At 37.1% G+C, this 27,079-nt stretch overlaps 1 protein-coding gene across 1 annotated transcript in view; it reads left to right on the forward strand.

The window, feature by feature from the left end:
• The window catches only part of LOC136835001 (solute carrier family 7 member 14-like), a 686,661-nt gene that overhangs the window by 574,250 nt on the left and 85,332 nt on the right, over positions 1-27,079 (forward strand). The window lies entirely within an intron of this gene.

Below are 27,079 nucleotides of genomic sequence, written 5' to 3' on the forward strand. Positions count from 1 at the left end.
CAGACCTGCGCTAGAAAAAGCTTACATCAGTTCAAAATCGCCATTGGAGCCTTTGCAAATTTTTCGAAAAGAGGACGGATAAAATAGGGCCGTTACTTGAATGTTCTATTCTTTCCCAAGATCAAAAAAGAAGAATAAAAAGAAAAGGGAAGGAAGCAGGGTATGGGTTACCCACGTGGGGATAGACCATTATGCCACTTACAAAATCACAGGTTAAACGAATAAGACAATAATGCTAGAAAAAGGAAACCTACACTATATATATATATATATATATATATATATATATATATATATATATATATATATATATATATATATATATATATATATTTGATAGATAGGTAGGTAGATAAACAGATACATAAGTAGATAGATAGATTCATAGACAGACAGATAGATAGATAGATGCATAGATAGAGACAGATAGATAGGTAGATAGACAGAGAGACAGACAGATAGATACATAGATAGATAGATACAGATAGACAGATAGACAGACAGATAGATAGACAGACTGATAGATATATAGATAGATTCATAGACAGACAGATATAGGTACATAGACAGACATATAGATAGGTACATAGACAGACAGATAGATACATAGATAGGCAGATAGATAGATAGACAGATAGATAGAAAGATAGACAGATATTCGTACAAGTATGTGTGTGTGTGTTTGTGTATGTGCAAGGGAAATCACAGGGCTAAGAAAAATAATATAATTCATCCTTACGAAAAAAGTCACTTACAAAGCTATCGAATCAAACATTACTGAAGGTAATAAGCAAATAACGTTACGTATCAACATCCATGTTTTCCTTACATTTTAATAAAAACCATAATAATAATAATAATAATAATAATAATAATAATAATAATAATAATAATAATAAAATAATAATAAAAATATGATTCTTTTTTGTTATATTCAACTATAAGATTTTTATTTCCTTAACCATCCGTCTTTTAGCAAGTTTTTTATTATGAGGATAAAGGAGCTATCCCTCAGGCTTTCTCCAGTATAGCTGTAAGCCACCACATCCGAATAACATCCAGACACATAAATCACTACTTAAGAACCTAATAATCTAAACACATACTCAAGCCCAAGATCCACGTACACGTATTCCGTTTTCAATCGTACAGATTTAACACAAATGCGCGCAGGAACAATCTAATCACACGCACATACGAACACACAAACACACACACACACACAATGAAAACGATATGAGGCCAATAACACAGTGTATGACCAATATCTTCCCCACCAACACTACCAGATATCGCTCAGGGTGGTCATCACCCTTGAGAGAGAGAGAGAGAGAGAGAGAGAGAGAGAGAGAGAGAGAGAGAGAGAGAGAGAGAGAGAGAGAGAGACTCATAAAGCAGGGGAAATGTGGCTATATTATACAAAAGACCTTTCAGCTTGTGACTGGGGGAATTGCCGCCACATACCTTTCCCTCCTCGGCAGATGACGGCGGGAGATACATCAAGGAGGACATTAGGCCATTTCTTTTTGGGGGGCTTTTATTTTTACGACATTTCCGTATTGGTGTGTTCCGTCCTCCACGGAAATACCAAGTGCTAAGCGTATGGCTACTTGGCTCGGTCTGAATTGTTTCCTCGTGTCGAGATGTGTCGGTCACATTCAGTGACCAGGTTTCTCCTTGCGTGTGTATATGCATAAGAATATATATATGGATGTATATATATATAATATATATATAGATAGATAGATAGATAGATCCCTTGTCCTCTTATGTATATATATATATATATGAGTGTGTGTGTATGTGTGTAAGAGAACGACATAGGGCCAGAAACCTTGTCCAAAACAGACTTGCTGAGAACCGGAATTTTTCCAATACACTTTAAGGAAGGAAGAAATCGTCGAAAAGTATTAGATAAATGTAAAAGGACAAAAATTACAGAATTTACCCTTTCAGTGAAACAGAGCAAGATAGGGGGAAGCCTAGTCACTCAGTTCAGTTGCCTAGCTTACCAGACTGACAGAAGCTGCAATTCACATCGAGTAATCTCCTTGCTTTAGTCACCGCAGGGAGTAGTGCCGTCAGTCAGTGCACTTCACGTGGTACACTGTAGGCATTACTTTAGGTCCTTCGCAGCGTTCCTTCGTCCCCTAGCTGCAACCCTTCCAATCCTTTTACTGTACCTCCGTTCATATCCTCACATCCTCTCCTAACAACTGTTTCATAGTATAACTGCGAGGTTTTCCTTCTGTTACACCTTTAAAACCTTTTAATTTCAATTTCCTTTTCAGCGATGAATGACCTCTTAGGTCCCAGGGCTGGACTTTTGGTCTAAATTTTATATTCCATTCCATTTCTTACTTTAGCGCCCACAGATCTCAATATACCTCACCCTCTGAGAAAAACATTGGATCATATCCTTATGTCAAAGAAGTTTTAATTGGTAGATCAACCAAGTTAGCAAACTGTCGAGTGGATTTAATTATCTATGAATTAAAAATCATAAGTCGTTGACAACAAAATAAGAGAAAATTTAAAAGAAAAAAAATCGCCTAAATAACACCAGAATTCAAATTAACCCCGTTATGCTGCAAACAAAATATCGCGAAGGCAACAAGGGCTTTATAAAAACTTCTAATTTGCATATGAAATCAAGAATGTTGGTGAAAGAAGGATTTTAACTATTAAAACAAACATATCAGAAATAAAAACCGATCGTAACGGTATCAAGCATAAATTTCATGGAAATGGATGTCCTGGAATTCCCGTGTCCACACCTAATGAGATAATTCCTAGGATAATCATAAGAGAGAGAGAGAGAGAGATGACATTTTGTTTCTGAACAGAGTCTTAGTACAAAGCTGAGAATGAAACCTTACTACTTAAGGGATAAGGGATATTTCAGCAAATCAAAGCTGAGAGAGAGAGAGAGAGAGAGAGAGAGAGAGAGAGAGAGAGAGAGAGAGAGAGAGAGAGAGAGAGAGAGAGAGAGATTTAAGTACAAGTATCCCAGGCCAATGGCAATTAGCAATTTGGTGATGTTTAAACGATGGTGAAATTGCTATGGGATTACGCATTGTAATTTCCTGAAAATTATTTAATGATACCAATAATGAAATGATAACAGCAGAACATTAAAAAATTCGAAAGTTATTGAAAAAATGTAAGTAGGTCTTTTACTTGGTTCCTTTTACATTGCATTTTTTCCTGCTGGTCTCGTCCCCCATGTCTGTCCAATGTCTTCAAATTTCTCTTGCTCCAATTATTACTTATTCAAAAACATATCCTCGGGGCAAGCCGCCTGGAAGCCTATAAAGGGGAAAAATTAATCTCGTTACACTGGTTTATAGTAATAACAACAAGCTAACGCGGCCCATTTTCCCAAGTTCCAAACTACGTCAGCGTGCACCAGACAAGCAATTAGGCGGCCGATCTCGGTGAAACTACTCGGCTGCAGCGAAGACAATGTAACTTGAAACATCTTGGTTTACTTGGATGCGAAGTTGGTGATGAGATATCCTCCGTGATGAAGGGATATCACCGACGTCCCCCAAGTGCTTGAGGATGAATGTAGGATATCCCTCAGGAATATCGGGGAATTGCTGTCATTCTTCCTTTTAAGATGCCGGGGATCTCCTGACAGAGAAAACAGGAAGAGGTTAGGAAAAGACACTTTATCTTCGCTAGGAGAAAAACTGTCAGAGGGTCGTCTCAGATGAAGACGTGGAAGACGGTCGTCTATACGATAAGAAAAGGGAAGAAATTCATTTCTACTAAAGGAAAGGGTAAGAGGTTCGTCATTGCTGAAGGAAAAGAGAAAGGGTTCATTTCCATTAAAGAAAAAGGGAAGATGTTCCTCTCAACCAAAGAAAAATGTAAAAGATTCGTATCTACTACAGAACAGGCTAAGAGGCTTATCTCTCCTAAGGAAACAGGGAAGAGGTCGTATCTGCTACACCACTGAAGAAAAACAGACTTCGCTGAATAAAAAAGGTAGAGCTTTGTCTCTGCTATAGAAAAATGGAAGAGGCTGAGCTTTAAAAAAAAAAAAAAAAAAAAAAAAAGGAGGCTTATCTCTGATAAACAACAAGTAAAAAATGCGCCGAAGCTCTTCGGCGCAATCGAGTTTTCTGCCCGGTGTTGGCTCAGCCCCGGCCCATAAAACTCTTAGCCGCGGCCCATGAAACTCAGCCAAGGTCCGGTGGTGGCCTATGTTGTTGGTACCTATAGCGCTGCCAGAAATACGAGCATGGCTAGCTTTAACATTAAATAAAATAAAAACTACTAATGCTCGAGGGCTGCAATTTGGTGTCTGGTGATTGGAGGTGGGATGATCAACATATCAATTTACAGCCCTCTAGCCTCAGTAGTTTTTAAGATCTGAGGGCGGACGGACCGACAAAGCCGGCACATTAGTTTTCTTTTACAGGAAACTAAAAAGAGGGCAGACTCATCTCGGATAGATGAAAAAATGATAGCAGCTTGCCATTACTGAAAGGAGGGTTTTCTTTGCTGAATAAAGGGAAGAAGCTCATCTTCGGCAAAGAAAAACAGATGAGGTTTATCTTCTAATCTAGGAAACGTGAAAACCTTATTTCCCTTGTGGAAAGATAAAACAGATTGCCTCATAATGTGGAAAACAACTCACTCGTGTCCGTTTAAATAAAAAAAAAAGCCTCGTCTTCTAATAGAAACAAGTAAAAAATGTGCCGAAGTTTCTTCGGGGCAGTCGAGTTTTCTGTACAGCGTATAATGCTATATGAAACTCTCAGCCGCAGCCCGTGAAACTTTCAGCCACAAGCCTTTTGTTGAAACCTTTCAGTGATGCCACAAGCCTTTTAATGGCTAACTTAACCTTAAATAAACTACTGAGGCTAGAGGGATGCAATTTGCTATGTTTGATGATTGGAGGGTGGATGGTCAACATACCAATTTCCAGACTTCTAGCCTCAGTAGTTTTTAAGAGCTGAGGGCGGACAGAAAAAGTGCGGACAGGCAGACAAATAGCCATCTCAATAGTCTTCTTTTACAGAAAACTAAAAGGAAAGGAGAGGACTGTCTTCTAGAAAGGAAAACAGATCATGTTAGTCCTCACTAAAGAAAACGGAAACCTGCGTTTTCAAATGAATATAAGGGGAGGCCTAGTACTTTCTATAATGGAATGAAGCTGGTCTTCTAAAAGAGACGAAAGAACTTCATCCTAATAAGAAAACCAGTTAGCAACTGGTCCTCTATTAGAAATAATGAGAAGAAGCTGGTCGTTTAATTGAGTAAACAGGAAGACACTGGTCTTCTAATAAAGATAATGGTAAGCCCTCGCTCTTGTCAAAAGAAAGTGGGAAATGAATTACCATCCATTAAAGAAAATAGGAAAGTCTCGTCTTCACTGAAAAAAAGTAAAAACGGCGACGCAGTTTCTTCGGCGCAATCGAGCTTTCTGTACAGCGTACAATGCTGTATGAAACACTCAGTCAAGGCCCATGAAACTCTCGCCGCGGCCAATGAAACTTTCACCCACGGCTCGGTGGTGGCCTATGTTGTAGGTACCAGACGCACGATCATGGCTAACTTTAACCTTAAATCAAATCAAAACTACTGAGGATACAGGGCTGCAATTTTGTATGTTTGATGATTGGAGGGTGGACGATCAACAAAAATTTGCAGCCATATAGCCTTAGTAGTTTTCAAGACCTGAGGGCGGACAAAAAAAAAAAGTGCGGACGGACAGACAAATAGCCATCTCAATAGCTTTATTTACAAAAAACTAAAAGAAAAAAAAACTGAAGGAGTTCGTCTTTTTGAGGAGAACGCTCAAAGCCTAACATGATAACCACAGCCAATCAATTACTGCCAGTTAATTAGAATCAATTGAACAGAGCGCAATCTAATCAGGTGGGCTGAAAACCATCGATCTCCCGCAAGATGTTTCCGTGATAGACAAGGCAAGGCGCAAACAAGGCATCTCTCCCCGTGCTCCATGCAAGGTAATGAATCTAATTAGTAGAGATATCTAATTATAGAAGGCGTTAAATTTCATGAAAAAGTACGGGAGGGAAATGAAGGCACGTGTTTGACCATGCGCTAATTACTTTTGCTGGGAACCTTTTTTCCTGACTGATATACGCAAAATTATTAGGAACTTATTTCGTCATGCTTCGTCGTCAAAATGTATGAAATATTTCCAGAATCTAGAATGACAAAGATATAGAAATATTCTTTGTCATGAAATCATATATAACGTTATACACATTGGGAATGAGTATACAACATTTCCTGTCCTACCCTAACCTAACCAAACACAAACGTCCTTATTCACTGTGCGGTAAACTTCACACATATCATTCAGATGTTAAGTTTCAGAATAAATACAATTTCTTCCCTCTTTCAACTGGAATATATGTGTGTGTATATATATATATATATATATATATATATATATATATATATATATATATATATATATATATATATATATATATATATATATATATATATATAAAGTATCCTACAAGCTACGATCATTAGTTCTAATTTTTGTCTTCTAGACCTTTGCTTAAAAGAAACGTTACGTCATCTGTCCCGTCAGTATCTATGTAAGAAATGGAGAGATATACAGCTAGGAGAAGACCACCACTCGCCCCGTATTTAATTACAAACATTCAAAAGAATGATGGGAAAAGTACACAGGTAATGTAGTAGTCGTGTTAGCATAGCCCAAACATGAGGTTGCGCTGCACTGATCATTAAGTGGGAGAGAAACAGAGAGAAAAAATATGAGATAAAAATTTTGGTTCGTCTTCTCTGTGGAGAGAGAGAGAGAGAGAGAGAGAGAGAGAGAGAGAGAGAGAGAGAGAGAGAGAGAGAGAGAGAGAGAGATTAAATGAAAAGGTTTAAGCTGGAACAACTTTGTAGGCTTCTCTGAATAGACAGAGAGGCAGTTGATACAGCAAAAGAGAAGTACAAAAATTCTTTTTCTGGCATCTCTTGGGGAGAGAGAGAGAGAGAGAGAGAGAGAGAGAGAGAGAGAGAGAGAGAGAGAGAGAGAGAGAGAGAGAGAGAGAGTTTGTGTGTGTTTATGTCAGTGTGTGTGTTTGCTAATTTCACAAGCACAAAGGAATCACATGTTGACATGACTCCGATACCACGACAAAAGACCCCTTTTTCAAAACTTTCCTGTACCGCTGATACGCAAACAACTCAAAACTGCCGCAAAAGAAATTACAACCACTTCCTGATAACGTACGAAATGCTCTAACGACAAGAAAACTTTCAATTTTTGCGGCGATGCGCACTGCAAATAAAATTCCTAGCTGCACGAACGAGCGTCCCCCGAGATCGATCCTGATTGGGAAAAAGAGAAAAGACAGGATGCACATGTCCTGCTTGCTCCAGACACCAAGAGAAATTTAGTACAGAGGTGGTCCAAGGGTTAACGTTTATTGGAGTTGGATTCTATCCACCCCCAAAAATACTTATGAAAGTCATTTCCAAATATATTTGAAAATTACAGAATAAAGAGAAAAAAAACTTACATAACAGAACGATGGAGAAACTAATTACACTTTTCTAAGTGTCCCAACATTGGATACGATAATATATTTCATAAGTAAGGGGTTGAAACACAGTGATGTCATCCCTCTCAAGAAACTGCAGTGGTTAATGTTGTAGGCTGACTGCACAGGATACTTCCCTGTATCAGCAACTGAATATATGAACGTATATACCACTGTGCTGTTTTTATATTGATCCATCTTCACTTTATATATATATATATATATATATATATATATATATATATATATATATATATGTATGTATATATATATGTATGTATGTATGTATGTATGTATGTATATATATATATATATATATATATATATATATATGTATATATATATATATATATATATACACATATATGTGTATATGAATATATTTACATATACATACATTTTATATACATATATATATATATATAATATATTTATATTATACATATATTTTATATATATATATACACATATATATATGAATATATTTACTTATACATACATTTTATATACATATATATATATATATATATATATATATATATATATATATATATATATATATATATATATATATATATATGTACACACACACACACACAAAATCTGATGGAGATTTCTGTCCCCGTTCCTCCCACGCTCTAAATCACTCCGAATCTCCTATATCAGCAGAACAACCAATCTCGTCCAACCTCCTACTTTTCACCCGGTGGGGTATTTGACATCCAAATAAGCCTAAACAAATACGCTCATGCAGGTCCGAGATGAAAAGAATTCGCCGAATTTTTGAGACGGGAGGATTGTTTTATACACTTCCGACGAATGAAAGGAATTTCTTCATCTAGACGAATGTAGGTCAAGCACATAAAAAAAAAAATTCACAAAGGATGTTTGAGAAAATAATGTTTGCATCGTTTACCTCCAAAAGATATAATATACAGTATATATAGATATAATATACAGTATATATATATATATATATATATATATATATATATATATATATATATATATATATATATATATATATATTCTTACGTTCTGAGTGGTGTGAAATTCCTCAAATAATCAGTGCTATGGAATCCTGTTTGGATATTGAAAAAAAATTTAAAATAAAAACAATAAAAATGCTCAGTTTTTGGGGTTGAATGCAGCAGGATGCATTACAAAAGACAAGAAATACATTACAGCTACTTGTCTGAGGAGAGAAAGTATTCTGGAATGTTTGGGCACTCACTGCGACAAAGGTGAAAGGACTGTACGAGATACAAGAATTAAAAGCATAAGGTGACTGTTTCTGGGGCGACTAAAAGGTGTAGAACTAGAGTGGTGGTAACACCTCTTGTCCCAGAAAGACTGGGGATGAGCAGAAGAGTGTAACTGTATTAAGTCAAAGACTGTATGGGTATGAATGAGTGTGGTAGGAAGAAAATCTGTAATAGTATGTGGTCCAAGAATGGAAAAGTGACAGAGGGAGGGAATGTTTATTGGTAAGTCTAAAATTGTGAATGGCTGAGTTTGGCAAATATAAAAGGGTTATTTTGTTAGGGGATTCAAGTACAAAATGAGGTGACAAGAGGAAGAGATAGTATTTGTTGGTATGTATGGAGTTCTTGGAATGAAGGAAAACAAAGTCTTGTGGAAATGGGCTTGGGAATGGGCTTCATTGCAGGATGTATGTGGTTCTATAGAAAAACATGCATAACATATACGTCTGAAAGAGTAAAGATATGGTAGGATGAGACAACAGGCGAGTCACAAAATAGGTGAAGAAAGAAAGGCAAGAGGGTGTGTGCAAAAGACTGGGAAGAAACTTGGGGGTTTTTACTTGCCGAGGTGGTTATCATTAAGGGATCGTTGAACCAATTCTCTTTTAGAGAAGAGATGTGTGGATGTTGAAACCAAATAAGAAAAAAAGGGTAGAACTGTTGCGTTGAATTTTTTGCTCCGTGTATGTGAGATAAAAAGAACTGAGTTGGTGAGAAATTAGTAGAAACGTAGGAGAGGTAAAAATGTTAGGGTAGGTTAAAAAAGGACCACCGTCTTTCGAGACGGTCTGGGTATATGTAAAGAATGAAGGATGATAGGTAAGTGCAGTATTAGAAAAGATAAGTACAGTAAAACATACGAAGCCATATATATATATATATATATATATATATATATATATATATATATATATATATATATATATATATATATATATATATATATATATATATATATATATATATATATATACACATATATGTGTATAAGCAAGTGTATATAATATAACCTTAATATAGATGTTAAAAACCTCTTCCTCGGAGATTTGAACAGCCAGCCACTGAAATAGTAAATTGACACTTAATCCACTCAGCTACTGAAAACATAATTGGAGGGGAACCAGATGTGCAACTACTTATTCATGGAGTCATATACCGCGGGCACCACTGTGCACCTAACTATGGTTTCAGTCCCTCTCACCTCACAAGCAGTGGGCGGACGCATTTTCTCCTTCTCCCCAATGGGTTCGAACTGATGTACCCATCACCAGTAAGCAAAATCGCCTGAAAACAGACGTTAACCTATAAATAAACATACCATATTAAAATTATAGCAAACATTTGATTTAAATTTTTATAAATCATTTGGGTTCTGTTTCTCACTGTGTGTACAGCTGAATCAAATGTTAAAAAATCTAATAATGTAGGATAAGTGTTCAGGGGAAGTGTATGCACTTAAGGGTAAATCAACCTTAAAATGCAAAGTATCTTTGGCACATTGCACCTCCCCTATTAAAATATCCTACAAATTAAGCAACGCCTAAACAAAACTTATCCAATATTACGTATTCTTCACAAAACAAAATTAGCCGTCAAGAAAAAAACAAAACCCGAAAACACACCCACGAAACACCTGCCCCCAAAATAAACCTAACCATGAGAATAATAAGAGAAACAAAATGTAAACTCACCAGACAACCGCCTCACGGAAGAAGAGGAAGCTCAACCGATATGACATAGAGATAACTTTTGGCAGACAACTACCCACAACGAAAAATAAAAACGAAAATAGGTCAATGCCATAATTATTTGGGTTAAATAATCAGGAGACCATGGAGTGCCTTCCTGTCACATTTCATGCATATCTGATGGAAATGTGTGACTTGAAAACAAAATACAGAATTCATCATTGTGATAATCTTTCAATACAAAAACAGTAAACTTCACCACCATGGAGCTTAAAGACGACGAGAGACCGATGAAAACCCACTCACCGAACAACACAAACAAATTAGTGTTTGTCAGCGACCACCAGCAATTAAGACTAAACGCCGCTAATTTTGATTCATCAAAGATGCACGTACACCGCTTAGTTGCCTTTTATCGTCAAACGAGGAATGACGCCCCCGGAGACTTTAAAGCGACACAGGGCCTCTATCTGATAAAGGAGATCACTGCTGTTTAGAACTACTGCTTCTGGCATGTTTTGGATATTTACCCGTACCTGTTAGTTTATTGCTTTATATGGTGTATTGCCTAATCAAATGTTTTAATTGGCAAACATTCACACAGCGGTAACAGCCACAAAGACCTCTTGACAATTTCATTCCCAATATTTTTAGATATGCTTTTCACTGAAAGCCTTGAAATTCTTAGGAAATTAATGAAGGAATTCTCCCTCTTAAGATTTGAACACCATGTTCATTCTCTCATTGGCAAACAAAGTAGGAACAAAACTCTCATTAGCAACGCGTCGCATCTCTTCAACATGAACATATCCAAAACTTTGCTGAATATTAATAATTTCGCTCTAACACCTACCCTATTTTAACAAACACACACATATATGTATATATACATACACATACACACACACACACACACACATATATACACATATATATATATATATATATATATATATATATATATATATATATATATATATATATATATATATATTACCAAAACATTAAGCTACAATTGTGGTGGTTTAACATCCAGGTCACTACATCCTGTGAATAACTTTCACCCAAGGGAAATTATAGGTGATAAGTGCCTCATTACTTATATAATAAAATACTATAATACCCATTGTATGTAAGTTGTCCCCGAGGTATAGTGAATTGGATATTAAACGGAATTTGTGGTTTAATATTTGTGAATGTGAAAAAATCTTCCGTTGCATTTGACAAATTATTTATATGTACATATATACATACATATATACATAATTATATATATATATATATATATATATATATATATATATATATATATATTTATATTATATATTATTATATATATATATATATATATATATATATATATATATATATATATATATATATATACATGTAAGGAAAAATGAGAATAACATATCTATAAGAGCTTTCTCCAATAATTCAGTATCATAATCTTCGATAAAAAGCTAAAATTAATTCCCACAGCCTTTCATTTTAGAAAATTTAGAGGGATACCCATCCTACATATATATGCTCAGTCACGTTTTTAATACCATTAGTTTTTAGGGATCGCCATCACAAAAGCCTGAATATTCTTTTAATTGAAATATTATAATATTTCGATAATATTTTAATAGTTCATGAGGGTCGCTGAATATTAATACACTTTTTATTGTGGATTTTTGTTTTTAATAAGCTGCCTATTCACCATATTTGCGAGCACATGTAAATTTAAATAAATTTCTAAATAAGCACTGTATAAAGATTCCCTTTCACATAACTAGTACACATGAATAAACATAACAATGGCTTCATGGAGCATTAGTACTCATGGCGAGCGCGCAAGAGCGTTGGTTGCCAATGGCTATCGAATCCATTTGTGGGGATCCATCTCCAACACCGGAAAAAAACAGTACAGCTAAAGAGCAGAGTAGAATAGAATATGGAGGTTAGGGTAAAGCTCAAGCGCTGGGACCTGTGAGGTCATTCAGCGCTGAAACGGAAATTGCCAGTAAAAAGGTTTTGAAGGTGTAACAGAAGGAAAACCTCGCAGCTGCACTATGAATCAATTGTTAGGAGAGGGTGAAAATTACGATGGAAGAAAGAGAATATGAATAGTGATATAGTAAGAGGAATGAAAGGGGTTGCAGCTAATGGCCAAGGGACGCTGCAAATAACCCTTCATTACTGCTAAAGAGTGGAGACTCTGTAACTACTGTCAGGAATTGGATAGGAATCCCTTTCCGCCTGTCTACCGCATCCATGAGACAGTATTTATTTTCCGAGGTAATGGAAGTCCCTTATCCTTTGGACTAATTAGTTTTCCACAGGGCAGTGGAAAGCTTATCCACAGGTGATCTGTAAAGAGCTGCAAAATAAGGTAACCTAATCTCTTTAACTAGAGTTTAGTAACAGGATGCAGTAAATCAATTAAGTACTGGACCTACATTTACAATAATATGTAAAGACTCGAATGTGCGACCACTAATGAGTGTAAGAAACTTTCGCCAAACACACACAAACAATTAAATAAAAGAATGACAGAGACACCTTGACCATAAGTATCTTTAGCCAGGGAAACGCGGCGCACCTCTGAAACCTCACACTGCCATCCCGAATCCTGTCGTGGCCCGTTCTCGCAACGTTCGATCCCTGGCACGCTGTTGGTCCAGCGTTCGACTTTCCGAGCGGCCAATGAAGAATTGGAGGAATTTATTTCCAGTGATAGAAATTCATTTCTCGTCATAATGTGGTTCGGATTCCACAATAAGCTGTAGGTCCCGTTGCTAGGTAACCAGTTGGTTCTTAGCCACGTAAAAATAAATCTAATCCTTCGGGCCATCCATCTCTAGGAGAGCTCTTAAGCAGCTCAGTGGTCTGGTTAATCTAAGATATACTTAACGTTCGATCCCAGTCCCAGGACGAGGAAGGAGCGGTATGGAGGTGTTTCCTCAAAAAATCCAGTATAGCATTTTACATTAATGAGCGAATTTTTTATCTCGCCGTTAGTCGACTGTTTTGGGTCGCAAATGAGATGTAGGTAGAGAGAAAAATATAAAAATCGCAAAAAAAATATACCTTAAGCCAGTGTCCAGTTCTCCCTTAAAATAAAAGCACCCGCCATAATTAGGAAAATGGAGGGCCTCGACGAGGTAATCCTCAAAACCATTCATCAGCTACATGAGTGGGTGCAGTTCCTGATCCTCTCGCCCAGCAACCACCATCCCTTGCCCCTCAGGATTCCCCTCCCTCTCCCTCACCTCCTCCCTTCCCCTCTTTTACAGACTAGATACCAAGGTCAATTAGCCCGACACGTGGGAAACAAACCTCAGCTTAATTAATACCGGTTATATACCTGTCCTTCTCTTTGCTGTACACCCGGAAGGTGCACGGTGTGGGATCCCAGGGTGCACCTCCGGATAATCCTGTTAATGCGGACAGTTGTCGGGGAAAGGCACCGATTAAGGTGGGTATCTATTCTCTGCTGACTGAGTCACTGACTAAGTCTGAAGTAGATGGAGAGAGAGAGAGAGAGAGAGAGAGAGAGAGAGAGAGAGAGAGAATTACCACGTCGATGTCTCTTTGTACTTCATGATAAAGTGAGTATATCTTAGTTTAACCAGACCACTGAGCTGATTAACAGCTCTCCTAGGGCTGGACCGAAGGATTAGATTTATTTTACGTGGCTAACAACCAATTGGTTACCTAGCAACAGGACAAACAGCTTATTGTGGAATCCGAACCACATTATAGCGAGGATTGAATTTCTATCACCAGAAATAACTTCCTCTTATTCTTCATTGGTCGGTCGGAGATTCGAACTCGCGGCCAGCAGAGTGCTAGCTGAGAACGGAACCCACTCTCCCAACGAGGAACTGATAAGATTGTATACATTTTAAAGGAGTAACTATATTTGACAGCCGTTTTTTCTTCAATTTTACCAATGCCTTCTAGAGTAAGAAACGCAAACTTTCAAGGCGCGACTTGAAAATAATACACCATAAAAATGTTCTCTGTAAGCTGGCCGTCCAACCATCGAAATGAGGTATGTTGGGTGTGGTAATTAGTCAGCTGCTGTGGGGCCACAGCCTTTGGCGATGGAAGCCATCTAACAACCCAACCTAATAATAACCGAGAGAGTGGATAATTAAAAACAAATACATAACTGCTGATTAATAATTAAACAAATCAAAATCTCATAATCTTCATTAACTTCATAACTTTCAAATGATGACTCACTCGGCATCTTTTGACACCAGCGCCTCTAATATCATTCTCCTAAGTTCCTCTGCCTTGGTTTTATTTGATTTTTTAATTTATTTATTTCTTTTGAGGGCCGAATGAGAAGCTTCCCAGCCCCACACACCTGTTCTTACAACAGCTGCCAGCGTCTTCATACTCAGTGGAGGTCACCCACCTGCACAGAGATAGATGTCTCTTGCAGTCAGATTTTTTCATGCGCACAGGCAACCTAAATGCCCTTCTCTAGTTCATACCCAAAGGAAACGAAAAAAGTAAAGCTGAGGAGGAGAGTCATAATATTTAGGAATTCAGAAGCAGGAAAAGCATGAGACAGATTGGCAATGAAAAAATATATAAAAATATCGAGAGCAATCGGTATCATGAAACTCAGCACTGAATCAAAAAAATACTCATCAAAAAATGTGGAGAAAACACTTTTATACACCAACTCACTTCTGACAAAGAAAAAAATAATTTTTCAATATGCAACGCCTTAATGCATATGACACCACCTCTCTCACACTTATCAAAATGAAAACCTACCTACCTACCTACCTACGGGTGCTATCGTGATGAAAATCCCACCCCTCTCTCTCTCTCTCTCTCTCTTCTTGATATAGGAATATAATATTCTTTTAGAACTTGTAATTTTCAGCATCTAAATAACCTCCTGAAATGATGTTTTCTTTTAATTTTACAACATAAACGTTTTTCCTATCAAAATTAAACCTATTTTTTCCTTCGCACTTTCATTCTCTCTCTCTCTCTCTCTCTTTCTTTCTCTCTCTCCCCAGCTCTAACTTAGTTATAACATGCACAAACATCAACACAAAATTCTAGCCTCTACAATTTCAATTCTACACAAATCACAGGCCTCTAAAAATCAACCTTTTTCCTTCTTTTTCAAACAGTAATGCCTCCTCTTCAATTTCCAAGTTATTTATCTCCCCTTTTATTCTTTCTCTTCCTCTGTCTGTTGTGTCTGTCTTGACGAAAAGGCAAGTGCACCCAAGTCTGGGGAGAGTGACAGCCACAGGAGCATCCGTCAGTCCCAAAAAGGGAAAAGGCTTTATTGACGTTTCTTCTGTAGACCAAATACTATCGGCTCTTCCATCTCTCTCTCTCTCTCTCTCTCTCTCTCTCTCTCTCTCTCTCTCTCTCACATACAAATCATGTCCCTAAGGAAATAGACGCGATATGGGAGACATTCATAGGAAATCAAGTCTGCCTCCGAAGAAGTTAGCTATGAAATAGATACCAGGATATTAGTACACTATTGCGGCTCGCCGCTGGTATATAAAAAAGAGAGAGAGAGAGAGAGAGAGAGAGAGAGAGAGAGAGAGAGAGAGAGAGAGAGGGGAAAGAAAATAAAATGACAAGAGTGATCCACATTCCATCACAATGTATGCCATCATGCCGCCATATACAAAATAAAAGTGAGCCTTACATCAAGAGAAAGCGAAGGTTTTGTATCCAAATCCTTATCTCGGTGGAAATATTATTCTTCCGGGTTTTATTTGACGTTGTATTGTCGTCTGTTGCATAACTGAAAAAGGGAGGGCTTCGATGAGGTAATCCTTATACTCAACATATGAAACTATTTATGTGATATTTATTTATTTCATTATACATCTCACTCCCATTCACCGCCCATCCTCCGTCACAAAACGTCACTGCATCATGATGATGTTCTTTTACTCTCCAATAATCTTGTTGGGAGGATTATACGGTAGATCTCTCATGTTTCTGAATCGTTCCTACTTTCACTACTTGATGACCAACGCTTAAAAATTCTAGCGCATTTCTCTATCTTTTTTTTCTCTATCTCTCACTGTACTGCTATCCTCTCCGATCCCTGAATCCAGTCCCAAACATATTGCATTTGGTTGTAATCTCTCTCTCTCTCTCTCTCTCTCTCTCTCTCTCTCTCTCTCTCTCTGAGGGTTACAATTGCTGTTTTTCCTAGATATGTACACAGATTCTTTCTCTTGTTCACAAAGGTTTATAATTATTCTCTCTCTCTCTCTCTCTCTCTCTCTCTCTCTCTCTCTCTCTCTCTCTCTCTCTCTCTCTCTCTGAGGGTTACAATTGCTGCTTTTCCTAGATATGTACATACTCGTAGATTCTTTCTCTTGTTCACGAAGGTTTATAATTATTCTTTCTCTCTCTCTCTCTCTCTCTCTCTCTCTCTCAACAGAAACATACTTCTTTAATTTCCCATAAACGATAACAAAATGATAATTACTTTCATACACTTAAAGTTCAGCATGACAATATGGATTTATACATTTCTATTCCTTCTCTTCCAAGAGCACACATTCTTTATCTATTCCCACTATGCAGAGCAACGCAAATAACCCGTGGCGGCCTCACTTTCCGAGAACCTATAAAATTCTGTTCTTTCTGCCGTTTTTTGAGACTCATTACATAATCTCTCTCTTCTTCCCAGAATGGCCTATCGCTTTCCAAGTGTTTTAGCCCCACCCTTCTCCCTTCTTTTTCCTTTTTGGTTTTCTGTAAAAGAAAACTATTGTGCCGGCTTTGTCTGTCCGTCCGCACTTTTTCTGTCCGCCCTCAGATCTGAAAATCTACCGAAGCTAGAAGATTGGGTTGTTGATCATCCACCCTCCAGTCATCAAACAAAACAAATTGCAGCCCTCTAGCCTCAGTAGTTTTTATTTTATTTAAGGTTAAAGTTAGCCATGTTCGCGCGTCTGGCAACGATATTGGATATGCCACCACCCGGTCGTGGTTAAAGCTTCATGGGCCGCGGCTCATACAGCATTATACCGAAACCAACGAATGATACATCTATTTTCGGTGGCCTTGATTATACGCTGTAATGGCTGTACAGAAAACTGGACTTCGCGGAAGAAACTTCGGCGCATTTTTTACTTGTTCTTGTTTACTCCGTCCCCGGGCAAGAAAAAGGCACTATGATGCCCGCTCCATTCACATTAAATTCTGAAGAAACTCAGGCACACCCATTTCGGAGTTACGAAAAGACTGGACTGTAAACATGAGGAGAAAACAGCTTCGCAGTAAAACCTAAGAATAACATCTCTGTATGAATTCTCTGTCATAGCAAGGCCTCCGTATAATGAAAGAAGTTGTTTATATGAGTATGAATACACACACAAACATATCTGTATGTATGTCTGAGCATATAAATATATACTGTACATATACATACAAACACACACACACATATATATATATATACGTGCGTGTGTGTTACAGTAAGACTGTGGAACCAGAGATTTCACAAAATCCCTGAAATTTTCAGGGAATTCGTGAAATCAATTCACTTAGGAACATTTGATCCCCGAGGGGATAGTACTAAACACGGTAAAACAGAGTAGATGAATCAGTGTTTCGCCGTGTTTAGCACTAGCCCCTCGGGGATCAAAAGTTCCTAAGTGAACTGGTGATTGCACGAATTCCCTGAAAATGTCAGGGATTTCGTGAAGTCCCTGGTTTCAAAATTTACTTTGAAAGTGTCAGTGTGTCAGTCAGGCTTGTACTGTTTTTCCTCTGGATCCAGTTTTTTTTTTTTTTTTTTGAATGGAATCACAGAGCCAGGAAGATCCATTATATATGTTTGTGTCTGGATCCAGAGGAAAAACAATAAAAGCCTGACTGACACAGTGACACTTGCACTGAAAGATCTTGTTTGTACCCCATGTGCAGAAAACGTCCACATTTTTAACCGCTGTCTGTATACCGAAGTCCACTACACAGCTCTATTGATCAAACCACTTCCACTGAATTTTTGCGGCTTCCTTCAAATACTTCTTTTCGCCAACCTGTCTTTCCTTATTTATTCCACACGACCAAACCATCTCAAAACTCTGATTGATTCACTCCTACTTATCTCCGCATTTCTCGGCCTTTGAATCTTCTCACGCCACATATAGTGCAGAAACGTTTCCTCTCAGCAGCTTCAACCTTTTTTCTTTCATTTGCAGTTATAATATACAATTCAGTTCCATAAGCAAGAGCTGATTTGACATTAACTTCAAGCATATCCCCTCAGTGTGATATTTATACATACATACATACATATATATATATATATATATATATATATATATATATATATATATATATATATATATATATATATATATATATATGCATGTGTGAGCGTGTGTTTGTATGTATGTGTGTGTTTATAGTATAACTATACTGTATAAGCAGTCTTATATACATGCACGACTGCATTCCAGCAATACGTTATTTAACCCGAGCAGAGCGTGACTCAACATATAAAGTAAGACACTATTCGCTATATTATAGCGTGTTTATGTGTATATTCTACAGTTTTTATAAAAACAATTATATTCCTAAACTAATGTGACGCCTAAAAATACCCATTTCTAAACTTATATGTGAGCTTCGCAATTTATTCATAGTATTTATCCTGTTCTGACGTCAGTCGCTTTATATTTCATAGTTCGGCAAAGAACCCTCTCTTTCCAGATGTTTCTTAACAAACAGGAAAAAATGGCATTTCCATTATCTGTATGCTTTTCCCCTTGTTTATACTTCTTATTTATTCATTTTTATTTTTCAAGTTTCGTTTTGAGTCCCATTGTTAGTCGTCTTTTGAATTTCCAGGAAAGATGCTTTCACTCTAAATCACCCTCTGGAGAGTCTTGGCAACTCTCCTCACTTATTCACAGGGTGGTCGGAACCGTCGGTCGTTTAATGGACATTTTTCTTTTTTCTTTTAAGCAAGTGCCTGGTTACAGGTCCTGCAAGGGCCGTTAAGTTACCCTTATGTGTCGTTGAGGGGTTCTTTTTATCTTCAGCGGTTCTAGTTGCTTTATCGCCATGTATCATAAGTAATATTTTAGCAAAATCCTAACCAATTTTAATGCCAACTTGATCAAAGGTTGCTTAAATAATTAACTGATTTTGTATCAGGAATTGGAGTCTGGTCCTCGACGCCTTTGCTTAAACTGATGAGCATTGAGGAAAATTAATTCTGAAACTGACTCGTCGCAGCCACTAAAATCACATCTTATCATTAACGGCCACTGTGATCTGAACTATTCCAACTGCTAACGTTTCGTTTCCTGGATTTGCTTCCCAATGGAAGCTTCGAGTCCGACAGGTAATTCTTCCTTACTTGGTGGAATTCGAACCCAAGCTTCTAGCCCTTTTTTTTCCATACCACATGACGGGTTGACGGCATCCTCACATTTACCGTGTGGTGGTTAGAATCCTACCAGAAGAGACCTTCTTCATTTATTCCCCCTTTGGAGTCAATGGCGTCTTAGAAAAGAGTATCCAAAAAGTATGAGAAAGCTGAAATGTGTTGAGGTAATTATGGCCTTAAGAATTACCGAAAAGATGTTGCACAACATAAATTCCCACAGCTGACTCGTAACCAGATTTTAATCACATCTACGAAGCTGACCATAATGAAACACATTTAAATTTTGGAGTTATTCAATTAAAGGATTCTACTGATTTTATGATTATCATTGTTAATTACTGTCATTATATTGTGATTTTAAGTATTATTATTATTATTATTATTATTATTATTATTATTATTATTATTATTATTATTATTCAGAATGTGTACACATTCATATGAAACAAGGAAAGACAGGAAACAAGTGAACTCCAATGTATAGAGAAATCTCAGGAAAAACCTCGTACAGAGAAAGCGAAACCGTTCAGAAACACGTTGGCGATGATGAAGAATGCTTCACATAATCAGTTTATTGTATGTCCTTATGTATCTACCCCAGTTCCCTTCATGTCTTTCATTTTCTAATTTAACAGTCCTAGTGAAAATGAATTGGAAACTAGTGAAAATGAACTGGAAAACTAAAGCAACCTGTTCTCTAGCTGCTTACCGACTGCCTAAAAAAAAATCTAATAATAAATATTCAATCCTATATGCACTCCATTTTTTCATATTCCTTTCTTCATAATTCTCTAAACTGAAAATTAATTTTAAAATTAAACAAACATTTTCGCATATAAATAAGCCCATGAAGAAGAGTTGTTCACTTTGAGTATTCATCAATGTTTTCTAACCATTTCTTAAATATAACTTCCTTTGCTTTTCACTTTCTTTCATTTTTCATTCTTTTTTAACAGTTGTAACTGAACATTAAACCAATATGCTTATACACAAATATGTTCAAGACGCAATCAACATCTGCAGTCTTCAAAACGCTCTCCAGTTTTTTTTTCCTATATTCCTTTCCAACGCCAGCGTTGCCCGTGAAATTTGATTTAAAATCAAATCATACACAAACATGTTGCAAAACTTGGCCAGCAGTTGCAGACCTCAAACTTCTCAAACAGCTTGACTTGTCTTTAGTCTGCAACTTGAGAAACACCTGAGATCGTACTCCGCTGAAAACATTGCTAATAAACAGGCTACCGGCGCACACCTGACTCCCGCTGCTGATTAACTTTCCGCTAGGAGAGCAGGTGAGTCGCCCAGCCTCTGATGTTATTATTATCATCATTATCATTCAGAAGAAACCCTATTCATATAGAGCAATCCCATTGGGAGCCACTGACTTGAAATTCTAGCCTCCAAAGAATACTGTATGTTGTTCATTTGAAAGAAGTTACAGAAGATGGGGGGAAATACTGAAACAAGAGCTGAGTTTCGAAAAGAAAAAGTAGATAAATTAAAAACCAAATCAATAAAAATTTAAATAAATCACTAAAATACAAGGTGAATTGTTTTAGGGTAGTAATGTAACGCAACTTCGCTTGAACTTTAGAGGTTCTAATTGCACAACATCCTCAGTGACACTGTTTCACAGTCAAGCGGCGTGAGGAATAAAAGGCTGCTGGAACTGATTTATATCTGCGTGGTACTGAGTTCTCTTGGCGTGTTCTTGAATGTGCCATCAAACAAAGGCACTCTCTCATGGTACATATGGCCACCACCCACAGGAATAAAGATTAATATGGCAAGGCAGATGGCTTAGCAGTCAGGTATGGTGGCCAAGATACTAAAATATAAAACGTTGGACGAGGATGCATCCAGTGCAAAAGACAATAACTTGTGCTGTTAAGGCCTTGTACCTACTGATGTAAATTTTAAGGACAACAAAATCACTTTTTCTAGCACATACTCAAGGAAAATGGGAAACCTAAGGGAGAAGAGCAGAACGTAATATCGAAAGAAGCAAGACTAACTGTAAGTTTTGCTTCTGAAAAGCAGGAAGAATAGCAAAGGTCTGTTGGGGAAAATAAAGGAATAAAATTTACATAAATCTCCATGGCAATCCCCTTCTTCGACAAACTAAAGTAGTCCGCAAGGCTTTCTGCGAAAATAAATGGCCCACAAAGGCCTATGAAAGAGCCATTCGAACGGGCCAATTAAATGGCAGTGAAATGAACAGAGGCGTATCCCTCCAATGGATTCATTTATCTATCAGAAACCTATAAAATCAGGCATCTATAACGGATAAGTGGGGACGGGCGGTCTAGCGGAAAAGCGGAGAAATTTCAACTTTGCGCCGAGTGACGAGCCACATTTATATCGTTGAGAGCCATGCAAACGGAAACACTTTTGTGCAATAAATATACATACATATTAAATGCATGCAGACCTGCATGCACACACAAACACATCACACACGCAAAATATATATACATACATATATATATACATATACATACACACACATATTATATATACATAAAATATATATATATATATATATATATATATATATATATATATATATATATATATATATATATATATATATATATATATATATATTTCTCAGCTTTATTCCCAGTCAGGGTCGCTGTTTTTGATAATAATAATAATAATAATAATAATAATAATAATAATAATAATAATAATAATAATAATAATAATAATAATCTCCCTCCTCATCAAGTGACCAAGCCATCTCAACCTTGACCCCTGGACTTTGATACTAGTGATTTTTGCTGATCCCCAGAATTATCTATTTCTTTTATCTTACCTCTTCTCGTCACTCCATTCTCACTTCACTCTTTCATTTGACCATCCTCATTTCCGCTAAGTCTTACTTCATGTGTTCTCTTTCCTTCAGTGGTGCCGCCCCTAGCCCATACATCAGTCCAAGTATGCCGATCCCCTCTCCAATTACTCTAACTAGCATGAATTCGATAGAGGACAAAGGCCAGGCGCTGGGACCTATGAGATCATTCAGCGCTGAAACGGAAAATGGCAGTAAAAAGGCCTAAAAGGTGTAACAGGAGGAAAACCTCGCAGCTAGGAGAGGGTGGAGAGTTAGATGGAAGAGAGAGATTGTGAACGGAGGTACAGTAAAAGGAATGAAAACGGTTGCAGCTAAGGGCCGAAGGGACGCTGCAAAGAACCCTAAGTAACGCCTACAGTGCACCGCACGAGGTGTACTGACGGCGCTATCCCCCCCCCTGGGGGCATGAATTTGATGGTTAATGGTTATGCTCCTCATCCGTATCACCCTCCTTGTCTGTCATCAAAACCAATTACAACACTCTTAATATTCACTTCTCCAAGCTTAGTCGTGGTTCGATGGTCATCATCCATCTCTAGATTTCCAAGTAGTTTCTGCTATCAAAAAGATATCATAAAAGGTGGACATGCACCAGGGGCTCCTCTTTTATATCCCCAGACACAACATCCAAAACGATATTGAACAAGAAGAGGATCAGCGCTGCTTTTCTAACACTCACGGAACGGCTCATTTCATAATTTGATTTATTCCCAATGAAACAATTTTATTTAGGCAATTTACCAACAAATATACAGATTACTGAACATTAGAAGAGGATCAGACACACATATAGCTACGCACATTTATAACACATATATATACATAATATATATATATATACATAAATCTGTTTATATATACATAATTTATATGCACATATATAATTATATGTATACCCATATATACATATATGTGTATATATTATTATACATACATACATATATATATATATATATATATATATATAATATATACGTGTTTGTATTCATGTATGTAAGTGTATATACATAATATAAATTTCTCCTATAAAAAATAACCAGACCCCATACAATACCCACCTCCCTTCCAACTCATGAACCGGTTCCATTCCAACGCCCTTATTCCCTAACAACCATCCACCCCAACCCCCCCCCCACCCAACCCCTTTTCCTTATCTCCTTCCCCACTTATCCTTATCGATCGCTCCTCCGCGGAAGGAAGTCCCTCAAAGGGCCTCGCCTCTGGAAAAAGAAATTTCACTAGGAACCGATCAAGAGGACTGATATCCCACCAATGAAAAACAACTTTCATATCTCTTTCTCCCTCGAGGAATTCATTGGCCACACACACACACACGCGCGCGCGCGCGGGCACATATGTAAGTATATACATAAATATATATATATATATATTATTTATGTATGTACGAGTATATACATACATACATGCATATATATATAATAATAATATATAATTTAAATATATATTCTACATTGAGACATATCCAGCTGGCACCTGATAAAAAACCACAAAGGTTACTGCAATAATTTTACTTTTAACTGCCGAATCGTAGATCACCCCCTATGCAAAAAAATTTCCACAGCATTTTTTTTTATATAAACTTATAAATAATTCTAGATGTTTCCACAAACTTCTTAAACTTTCAATCCTTCTTACAGTACATGTACAAAAACTCATCTCATCAGCATCCGTATTTCTTATTCTTTCACATTCTACACAAACGTTTCACTTCCATATAGGAGAGATGACTTGAAAAATTCATTCATACATTCCATGTATTTCCATTCTTTTGCCCACGGGCACAACCCTCTTTGCTTCACCTGTTATGTGCCTCAGCTGTTTCTTTATCAAAACCAGCATCCGTTATGTTTACTCCTAAACACTTATCACAACCAGCAATCCGTTACATTTACTCCTAAATGCACATACAATTCAATAGCTTCCATTTTCCCACCATTGATATTAACATTAATATCAGTGCTTAAAATCATTAATATCCTTACTGCTTCTTCTTGGTTTCAAATTACTCTCATCACCATTCTCTTACCTTACACTGACTCAAACGCTCTTGCACATACTTTCAATGTTTTCCAAAAGTTTTTGCAGTTTCTTTCCACTATCCCGAGTCGGTACTGTTCTGTAAACACCATCCATTCCATATTCCACTCTTGAAACATCTTTCATCCTTCAGTTTTATACCTATTTCTAATCACCTTCGCCTGGCTTCTCATATTACTTAACGCATACATATATTAAAAAGTTATGGATGTATAACACACCCCTGGTTTTATCCCACTTTCCCGCTGGACCAGTAACTTTCTCGCCTCATAACCTACCACACAATTTGTACCTATTGTAAAAACTCATATTTTGAATCTTACATTCTCTAACCATATGCTTCTTCATTAGTTCTATCATAAGCTTTTTACCAGGAAATGTATACCACATACACTTGATCTACTGCCCCTTTTCTTGTCTAAATTCACACTGGTCCTCTCTTATCAATCATTCAGTCATCTTTCTGACTTTCTCAATTAGAATCCCACCATATATCTTTCCTCGTAACTTAAGACAGAATAATTCTTATAGTGGTCTTTTTCACTTTTAGTTAACAAATCACACTAAAACCACCATACTGCAACATCTCATTTGTAACCCCACCATCTCCTGGAGTCACTATTTTCAACTAATTAATTGCCTTCTGACCTCAACAGTCACTGCATCCAACATTATCAAACTTTCACTACACCTTTCCACACTGGGGTCATTCAGTTCTGCATCTTTTCTTAATTTCCACATTCCTCAAAGCTTCCAAGTTCTCACTCCACCAACCCTAGACTCCATTCACTTTTACACTGACAAACACTTGTGTTATTAACCTTTCTCTACATTTATTCTTCTTCAGGACAGCTTCTGATTCTCTCTATAAAGTTACTGCTCATCGTCTCACTTTACATATCTTTTTTTTATTACACCAGCCATCGTCTAGCATACTTGTGTATGACGTAACTGCACCTAAAATTACCTCTTTTTTTGTCCTGCACTAAACCTCGCATCTCATCATTCCAATGTGTACTGTTTTTACTTCCTCTTCTTATCCTCCCATATCCAAGAAGACATCTTGCTAATTGCATGACCCCATCATGGAATATTCAAAAACCTTTTTCTTCCATCTCATATTCAGCCCTAGCCATAGCTCGTCTATTTTCTTATATGCTCTTCTCACTTCCTTCTTATTAAATGCTCTTGTCTTGAATAAATTTATAGCTACACTTTCATCCCTTTACTCTACGTGAAACTTAATTCTATTTGAAATTTGGTTCAACCATGTAATGATCAGACATACCTTCAGACACTACTTACCACGACATCCATCAAATTACTCTTCCCATTGATCAACACTGAGGCAAAATCTGCCAGTCTTTTCCGCAACATTTTCTCTTCTCTACATTTCCATTAAATTCAATTAAATCACCTTTAACACATTTAATTTATCTCTAAACTCTGCCAGGGGCAGATTAAGATTCACCCAAAAAGTTCTTTCATTTTCGTTCTCTTCTAATCTTATACCATATATACTTCATATATTGTTCCCGCCATGTACAAAATCTTACACATAAAGTCCTAACAAAAAATATAACACAAATGCACTTTTCCGGCCATCCCCATCTGGTACTTAAGAACTTCTCCTTTCTACCTTACATCTTTTTATGTTCCATCCTTGCAAACACTGGTTTTTCACTTTTGTCTCACTAACTGCCAAATACTTCTAGCTTCCTCCTCTAAACATTTTAATCAACTATCACACATTTCTTCTCTTCCACACCACAACCACCCACATTTATAAACCCAAAAATCGGAAATTTACACTTCCGATTTTTTTTTTTTTTTTTTTTTTTTTAATGTCAGTTCAAGGGATGGGGCTTTATACCCATGGTCGAACCCTTTTGGCGACTTCCGCCCCAAGCACAGCGGCGCGAATGGTATTATATAAATTTAATAAATCGTCCTGCTGACATTTCGTGAGTAATCTGTACGTCAAAAAAAGTACAAAGACATAATCACTTGATCTTCAATGGCCCTTAGGCTCTTCGCTCAAGTACCCCCCACTCCCCAAACACCCCACAATCTCCTCTTCCGTCCCACGAGACAACTTCCTGCTTCAACACCGCCCCCGCCCCTAACCCCAACCTCCCACCTCAAGGATCTGCGATCAAAGTGGTCCTTTTCCAATTGCCTATTCGGAGCGTGCACGGGGTGTTTCACTTTGCCCGTGACAAATTCTTTTGGCTCGCTCTATTTCCTTGATT

This window comes from Macrobrachium rosenbergii, chromosome 54 (assembly GCF_040412425.1).
Source record: "Macrobrachium rosenbergii isolate ZJJX-2024 chromosome 54, ASM4041242v1, whole genome shotgun sequence".
NCBI lineage: Eukaryota > Metazoa > Arthropoda > Malacostraca > Decapoda > Palaemonidae > Macrobrachium > Macrobrachium rosenbergii.